Below are 9571 nucleotides of genomic sequence, written 5' to 3'. Positions count from 1 at the left end.
AGCCGGATCCCAACCGGCCTACGAAGGAGGCCGGATCCGTGGAGGCCCATGAGGAACCCGGATCCAGTACGACATAGATGGAAGGCGGATCCTTGACGTACACGGCAAGACATTGTACCGTAGTTAGGCAACCTGTAATCCGGTTAGGACTCTCCATGTGAACCCTAGATCTGTGCGCCTTTATAAGCTGGATCCTGGGAGCCCTAGAGGCACAACCACAACTCATTGTAACAATGCGAAAGCGCCCATACAATTCCAGACAAGCAGCAGTAGGCCCTGTCTTCGAGCAGGTGTTCCGAAGCTGGGTAAATCGCGTACCAACGTCCCGAGGACTCTCCGCCCTATGGCCCCTACTTCTTCTCCCCCTCGTGAGCATCCCTCCTCCAAAGTACCGTCGAATAGGCAACGACACTCCATGTCGACCTGGACCATCCGATGCATGCAAGATCTAATGGCCTGAAAAGCGCGATCCGCATGAAACGGTATTGGCCAATCAGAAATGGCCATATGGCATTGCCTGCTTCTATCAATTAGAAAATTCATTTAAAAAGATAGGAATATGCAAATCTTGCAAAATTCATAGTTAAAGTTTCGTAGCTAGGAAGATTGCAAATAATATATCGTTGGATTCAAAAAATGAGAAGAATATTTTTTGGAGCTTTAGCTTAAGCATTTACAAACTTGCACTACGTCAAATTTGTGTTTATTATTTTTAGTATTTTTTATATAATTGAAATTCTATAAATGATTTTTGAATGATTAAAATTTCAAATGAAAGCTATTGAAATTGTATCTATGCAGCATTATTTTCTGTAAATTTATGAAATTATTTATACAGAAGGTTGTTTCTTGTATTGAAATGCCTCTTTGAAATGGTAGGGTGTTTCTGCACCCGGGTGCATATGCACCCTTTATTTGAAATTCATTTTGAAAATTTTTTAAAATTTCAGAGAAATACAAAAAATATATTTGTATATCTTGACATGTTACATGATCACAAAGTTATTTCAGTAAAAATCGACATGTTTTATGCCCTATGCACAAAAAATGTCTGTTTTATATGAAAGTTTATGTGCGCACATAGAACATGGTCCTATATATGCGAATTTTCCCCCTAAATTTTTTATCATTTTGAAATATGTTTTGTAAATACCGGGTGCATATGCACTGGGGATCAGTTTTGAGTTTTCGTATTTGAAATTCCTATTGAATAATCAAATTGCTTATACATGTATTTTTAAACCTAAATTGTTTCCATAGAATGCAGGCGTATTTTCTCTGTTTGCATTGCTTGCTAATTGATTGTGATTTATTTAGTTGGGTAGATTTTCTGGAATGCAAAGAGTGCGACTGCAATGATTGTTGGAACAACACCGATGGCAATTTCCACTCATTGTACTATTATTTTTCTATGAATGTGGGAGTACCTATGCATGTGTAAGAATGTTTCGATATATATTTCTATGGCAAGAAACCACCTAGGGTAGCCAATGTGGAGTCTTGTCTATGACAGTCACGTGTTTCGCATTTGTGGATGGCCACCCAAAAATAAATTTATTTGGCAGGTTTCTATCTTAGTAACTTCAGGTAAAATCACATATCATTATGGGCCCTGTCTTGAATAAGTAATTTACAGGATCATGACCAGTCGTGGATTAGCAGGTAGTGAATTGGAGGTTGGGTATGATCCGAAGCGTGGTTCGTGTATCTATTTCTCAAAAGTCTAGTTTTAGTCTTCACCCGACCACTAGTAGGAAAAATCCTATAGGGGAATGCTTATTGGCAGCGCATCCGTCTAAGCGCACGCGAGCGGTATTAGTAGTCGCGTGCGAAAAACACGCACGTGACTGGTACGCGTGTAATGACAGCGTAGCGGAGGGTAGGGCACACGACTAGTATGTGGGGCCTGGTTGTTCTCAGGTACAGAAAGTACCCGTAGCTTGCGCCCACGGTGGCACGCGACTGCTACGTCCATACCGGCCTCGTGTGCCTTTGCCTGCCCACTTCCACTATATTTGGCTGACGGACGCGAATCAGTCAAAATACTAGCCGCATGCCTCATTTTGTGCACCCTGCTACTATCAACTTAGTGGTAGCGTGCCCTATGTGGGCTCCTACTACTAGTTCTTAGGATTCGTACCCCCCGTGCATCGATATTGCCTTTTCGGTTTTCAAAGAAAACATAGAAAATTGTAGAAAATTCAAAAAATAAAATCCTTTGAGATGACCATGTGTTATGTCATCTAGCTTTAAGGAAACTTAACAAACAAGAATTTTGATATATTATTCAAAATAGGGTCATGTCTCGGTAAAACGGCTTTTCTAGTTGCATACGACCTTCGATGAAAATATTTAATATATGAAAATGTATCTACGTTAAATTTTACATCCGATTTCCACCCCTTCGGGCGTTTAGCGACTTTTTAGATTCCCAAAAAGCAAAAATAAAAACAGAGTTTTTTCAGGTTTTAGATTTTGGCGAAAAAAAATTCAAATCTGAAAACTTCCAAAAAAATTCCCTCTCTCTAGTTTCAAACTTTTCCCTCCTCATACCCCTTCTCCACCTTATCCCCTCCTACTCTCCACTTCTCCACCTTCTCCTCTCCTCCTCTTCCTCTCCTCCTTCTCCCCAAATACGAGCACCACCTACGGTGACGGCGACCACCTCCTCTGCCCACATCCGGCGCCCTGCTCTGCCTCCTCCCCCGGCGACTGCCTCCTCCTTCGCACCACCTCCCGTGATGGCGACCAGCTCCTACTTCGCACCACCTCCTGCAACGGGTGACTGCCTCCTCCTCCGCACCACCTCCGGCGGCGACAACCGCGTCCTCCGCACCATCAACTCTCATCAACGCCACAAGAAGACAACATTATTGCTTTATTTTAGTTTTTAGGGTGTTTTGTGTAAAATCACGTGGACAGGGCAATGGTCCCAGCTTTTTTAAAAATAGCGAAAATAATGACATTAGCAGCGGACCTAACTAGCGCACACGACTAGTACTTTAGTGGAAGCGTGCCAGGCCCACACGCGACTAGTACCTTCCATACTAGTCGCGTGCCGGGTTCACACGCGACTAGTAAGACTTACCACTGGCGAGGTACCTATGGCGGCGCACGTGACTAGTAGCAAAAATGACACGCGGGTGGTAGGCTTTTTGCCTACTAGTGGACCTTTTGAGAAAATTAAGTATCACGTTATAATGGGTTGCTAGGTCATGTGAGAAAAAGTGTACAATCTCTCGAGAGTATCAAACTAAGTACTTATATTGTTTCCGGTAATGGAGAATTAATTATGAGCAACTAGAGTCTGCGACTATTTTGATGATCTCACCATTTCAGTTTCTTAGTTAAAACTTGAAATGAGTGAACAATGGGTTGACAATGTGATTATAGATAGTAGGTTTTGAATAATTAAATATATTTTGAAAGTAGGATAAACAAATATTTCTTTTTGCAAATGAGCCTAAACTCCACCAGCCAAATAAGCCTGTAGTTGTTAGGCGTCATTTATCCACCAAAATTGACATTTGCCAATACAATTCAAAATGTATTGACCATTCCTGGCTGCAACTTTACGTATTGCAGGTTACTCTAAGAAAGAGTGATGTATCGTATTTAGGTCACAAGCTTCCCCTCAGCATGTTCGTCTATGGTGTGATGGAGCTCTTTGAATTCTTTGTTTCCTCTTTGAACTATTTTATTTGAACTAGCTTCAAGCTATGGAAGTTTAAAAATTATAATCTGGATCATAGATTATAATAAAGAAATATTTTCTATTCTATTTATTCATCAAACTGTATGTGCTAGAGAATTATCCAAGAGACTAGCACTGTATGCACAGAGATCCAATCCTTAATAGGTCGAATCGCTTCAAAAGCAGGCCTCGCAAGGACAATGTTTTTTATCCCTATCACGAAGATGGGCTAGCGGTTGATGGCAGCGGCTTCTAGAGCTTGTGCGCATTCGGTGTGCACTGATCGCTGAGGATCTGCTAAACCGGTTGTGCTCTTGGCTTGCCGTTTAGCATCTTGGAGAGGTCTCCGGATTTAAATGATGTGTGTTGGTATGAGGTAACGAAACATGGCCCCGATCATGGTCAACCCATTCATCAAGGTTGTACATGTAAGGGCAGTTGTTGCCAGAAAGGTAACTTCGGGTTGATCAATGTATTACTTTGTAATGCTTTGTTGAAAAATATAATAAAAGGGCTGTTTGCATCATTTTGTCGAACACGCCGTAGATTTCAACACCATTTCGAATAAAAATAAATAATAGGTTTTCAGCATTCTTCATCAGCTTGGTTTGCTAGCTCAGAGCGAGAGGTTCCCTCTGAGAAACAGATTTACATCTGTTTTAGCCCATGTTTTTAGGTCTCTTTATAGGGACTTTCTAGCTATAGATGCAAGTTAGATTAGGTGCCAAACCTGTATAAGAAATTCCCGCTCCTAAACAGTTGCAATGGTTGATAAGGTCATCATATCTTAATCTCGCCATGTATTAAGATATACAAATAAAGCATGATGTATTATACATTGTTTCTTAGGCTTATCTCTATTTTTTACTAGATATTTCTAAATATGTTACGAGAGAGATTGCTTCTAAAAGATCATCTCTTAATTAAGAAAATGTAAAGACTTTTTAACTCTCTTTTTACCTCGCACCAGCGTTTATCCTATTTTGCACTACTTAGATATCACCATTGTTCATGCCCTAAGGAACCAATTCGTCTGTTCACTAGAAATCAGTAAAATATAGGTTGTGGAGCGAACTAAATTTATTATTTCCTCTGATCCATATTACTTGTCGTTGATTTGTACTAAATCGGCTATAAGTAATACATATTGTAGGGAGTATTAGCTTCGGTTTCAAACTCAGTATCCAATATCATATATTGTTAACTCTAGAATTAATGGTCTAGATTTTACTGAAATTTCAGAATAAAAGGCGTCTTCGTGGATTTTGTAAAGAAGGGGATATGCCACCAACAATGTTTGTACTCCTTACAGTCTCAGGATTGCACTGTATTAAAAGTGTGGAATCACTTGCTACGAAAATGGAAACATTGCCACGTAATAATCAAAATACAGGCCTTGCATTAAAATTTGTATGTATTTTCCAAATCAGTTTTGCCATTACAGAAGTGAAAGAACAAGTGAAACAAACAAGCGCGTCGATCAATGACCGGAGTCATGCGCATCACAGTAAATATACAAACTACATGTTTATTCCAGCCCAGGCAAAACCAATCGTCCACTAAAAGGTTTAATAGCAGACGCTCCGGTTTCGGTATTTTATGTTTCTTAAGGAACAAAATAGCATGCTCGATGGACTTCTAATTACACTGTGATCTGCATATGTCCATTTGATGATTTGATAAAAGGAGCAGGCATGTATGCATAGTACTGGATGAGGCATAACATGATTTAGTGGGAATATTTTGGATGCCAACCACCGGAAAAACAAGGAATCCCAGCAAAGCATGAAAGATCTCTAATCTTGTTCAAATACAGGGCCACATAAGACATCATTCGATGCTGATATAGGTCAATTATTTATTTAGATTACACAATTAATTATAATGCTGATATAAAACAGTTTCTTCGTAGAATTGTACTGAGTAACTTCATGCAAATCTTCTAAATAGCTTTTTGTGCGAGTATATTTTTCACAATATATAGTTGTCCTTCGTAAGATTTTAAAGGTTTTGGACTTTTACCCATTAATCCCCCATTTACTTTCCTGTGCTTCCTTTATTGGAATACGGTGTCAAATGTTAGCTCAGAGACAATAGATTATAAATAATTTGTGCAAAACATGTAACATCTAAAATTTTCGTGGGCGATGTAAATAAACATGAGGACATAGAGTGACATAAAATGAAAAGTCGAAGTGGATATTATAAATTAGAATCGATCGTACAACATGTTACATAAGGACATGGTCCGTATATAGATACCACTTTGCTACCAATATCGTTGGTCGACTAGTCATCGAATATACATGTATGAATCAATATGATTCCACGATAAAGAGAATAAAGAAAACGATAAGAAGGGGAAACAAGGAAAGGAAATTCAAAACAAAAAAGTGATCGTGCCACATGCATTAGGAATCAAGACCTTGTATATATGTATAAGAATAGACCTCACTACAGGAACGGGGTGCTACGCCGACGACGGCCTCTCATTTATTTTCACATTGTGGCACCTAAGAAGCCACGCATTTGGCTAAGGCTAGATACCTTGCTCAATCTTATCTAGCAATCAACTGCATTTGCTGTTTTATTGGAATCTTTCAGATAAAGCCGTTGATGCATGCAGATGAGGAAAGATAAAGTAGGTTGGCCTAATGCAAGTAACTACAGTTTATCACCTTGCTAAGTTTATATACACTGCACATGTGATGCCGCGATCCGCGATCGTAGTATTTATACCACGCATGCTTGTCAGTCGTATATATGCATACCTTTTTGTCCATACATCACTCTATCATCTAGCTGTCTCAACCATATTGCTACTGCTCGGCAGCTGCCACAACTCAGAAAGTAGCATCAACTACTATCTCAGGAGCACATGCATGTAAACTTGAAGATATCTGACTAATCAAGTTATCCAAATGCAACAAACAATGTGTTTAGCTAGTAATGTACTGTACAGGTGCTCGCGTCATTCCCCTCATGTCGGCCCCTCCAGGCGACCGAAGGGGCGAAACCCTACCGCGCCGCCATCCGACCACCCCTCCTCCCCTCCCCTCCTCCCCCTCCCCTCCTCGTCGCCCCCAGAGGTGACGCCGGTCGAAGGCCGCGTTGCGGGTGAAGGGGGCGGCGGGGATCTGTAACATCCCAGGATTTCAGACAATTGCGGGGTAGAATTTAGAAAGGGATGTGCATTGCATCATAAAATCTGGGGAAATTTCGCGCTTAATTGCAAATTACATCTTAGAGGGGTCAAGTTTCTCTCTTGACACCATTTAGGGTTTAGGGTTCCGAGGGTGCGATAAACTTCGACATGATCTCTTTGCATCTAGAGTGCATATGAGTTGAGTATCACTTGTGTGATTCAAACATGAAACAAGAATTGAGTTTGAATTCAAATTCAAACTCACACAATTCAATTATAATCCAAATCATATGTTAATAATATTGGATAATACAATTGACAATATTAAATACAGATAAATAAATAACATAAAGCTCAAATGAGAAAAACCTTGAGCTTTATTGAACAACACACAAATTACAATGTCATTTAAATATTCTTATGAATATTACAATATATCGAATAAAAGAAAAAGAATAAATACAAAAAGGAAAATTACATGAATAAATGACTAAGGCCCTATCTAATGGACATCATCTTGACCTTGATCAAGCTCTGGATGAATTGATCTTGTCCCAAACCTGCATATCAAGAAACACAAAGCCACTACATTGCACCAAGTGGCAAAGCCACTTGGCAGATTAGAGAAAATAGGAATTCTGGGAGATAAGCTTGCACAGCCGAGCTGATCCATCCCACATGTACAAGTTCCAACCCAGTGAAGCACACACCTCATAAATATACTTGCATGGCCACCAACACACAACAACTCTGGCTAGTCACCAAACCAAAGAGCCTTGTTGTCAACCAGGGAGCATATAACAAGGGAGTATAAAGGCTTTTCAGCCTTAAACCCTAGATGCTCACCGACACAAGCATCAGGAGGTAAGAACAGCAAGCAAGAACACCACCGTAGCCAAAACCATCCAGCATCTATTCCACAAGAACATATAGCTGTTGATCAAGAATGGAGTAGAAAGATCACAGTAGATCACAAACCAGAGGAGGAGAAGGACAAGCACAACATCAATCTCACATAACCAGAAGCAAAACCTCTACAGCAACAACTTTCTAGGAGCTGGAGTGAGGTATACCAAAAATTCATGAGAAAGCATTGGTTTTGCTCATAATACCAAGTATGTGCATAATCCACACAAGGCTACCCTGTTTGTGTCATCATGTGACACCAAGCCATATGATGCTGGCAAAATAAGGGAGAGGCTAGTAGAAATTCATCCTAGGGACACTGGTTAAGTCAAAAGAATCATCATTGAGTTAACCAAAGCGATCCAACAAGGATATGACCCAAGGCTAGCCAACCCAAACTCACCTAGCAACCTATAGCTAGCTAAACCATCAAACTTATAGACATTTTTTTATATATATTTACATTTCAACATCAAATATACTGGGATCACATGAATGACCACCAGTATTATTGCACATAAGCATACAAAAGAGGTAGGAGCAACCATATCCAGCAAGCAAAGCATTTCTAGGGTCACAACAGCTACCAAGCCACATACAAAACCAATCAGATAAGCATATCATTACTCCTAGGAGTTCAGACACAAGTGGAGGTGCCAACAAGTGTTGGTTTCCATCCATAACTTGCATAAATGCACAGTAATCACCACTGCATCAAGCAGTCCATGCATGTTTGTCAGAAATAGGAAGCAAAGCTTCACTAACAAGCACAAGTAACTAAAATAGCTTACACAGATGCAACCAGGTGCATCAGATAGATCAACCAGCCACATCCATGCATACACAAGCAACAGCAAGCACCAGTACTTGGTGCAGAGCTTCAGAGATAAGCAAGGCACCACATAAGCAAGGAATAGTTGAATTCAGTGAGCACATGATGATCACAGGATCATCCAAGACCACAGATACAAGCAGTAGCAACTGCAGATAACCCCAGAATATAACAAAACATATATATCACCTTTTATAATTGTATCCAGAAGCACATCAAAGAAGAATTGATGCACTACTACAATAGGCAACACAAGGATGGCACAACAAGGCATAACATGTTATCAACAAGCATCACTAGCACTTGCATAAGCAAGAATTGCTCACAACAATTAGCCAGGGTCATCACATACAGACAAACAAGAAGGGATAATAGAATAGCATCAGCTAGAACAGTATGGCCATGAGCACCACAACAACATAAGGATCATAGACATGAGCATAGCTACAGCAACAGCAGTAGAACAACAGGGCACAAAGATAAGTGTAGCTACAGTAGTAGCAGCTAGAACATCATAGCATGTATGAGCATAGCAACATCAGCAGCAACCATAGCAGCATCAAGACATGGCTAACCACACAGCAGCAGCAGCCAAGGCAATAGCATGGGCTAGCCATGAACACATCACATCAGTAGGGGAGCAAGTGCTGGTGTACTGGCAAGTCCAGTACAGCAAGGAGATGGATGCCCTTGCATCCAAAGGAAGGAGATGAAGGCAGAGCACGAGAGAGGGAGCAGTAGCACATACCTGGGAGCAGGAGCTTGCAGACGCAGCCATGGTGGCCACGGCGGCACGAGCCCGGCCACGACGGCGCCAAGCCGTGGCCAAGCCAGGCCATACCGAGCGCCACCGCACCCAGCGCACCACCAACACGCCGCCGAGCAGCACCAGGAAGCCTGGAGCGCCTGCCGATGCGCATCGCCGGAGGAGGTCGTAACCCTAGATGCAGCAAGGGTTGGAGACGAGCGGGAGGCGCCATTTCTTCCAAATCAA

This window comes from Lolium rigidum, chromosome 5 (assembly GCF_022539505.1).
Source record: "Lolium rigidum isolate FL_2022 chromosome 5, APGP_CSIRO_Lrig_0.1, whole genome shotgun sequence".
Classification (NCBI taxonomy): domain Eukaryota; kingdom Viridiplantae; phylum Streptophyta; class Magnoliopsida; order Poales; family Poaceae; genus Lolium; species Lolium rigidum.
This window is presented reverse-complemented; position numbering follows the sequence as displayed.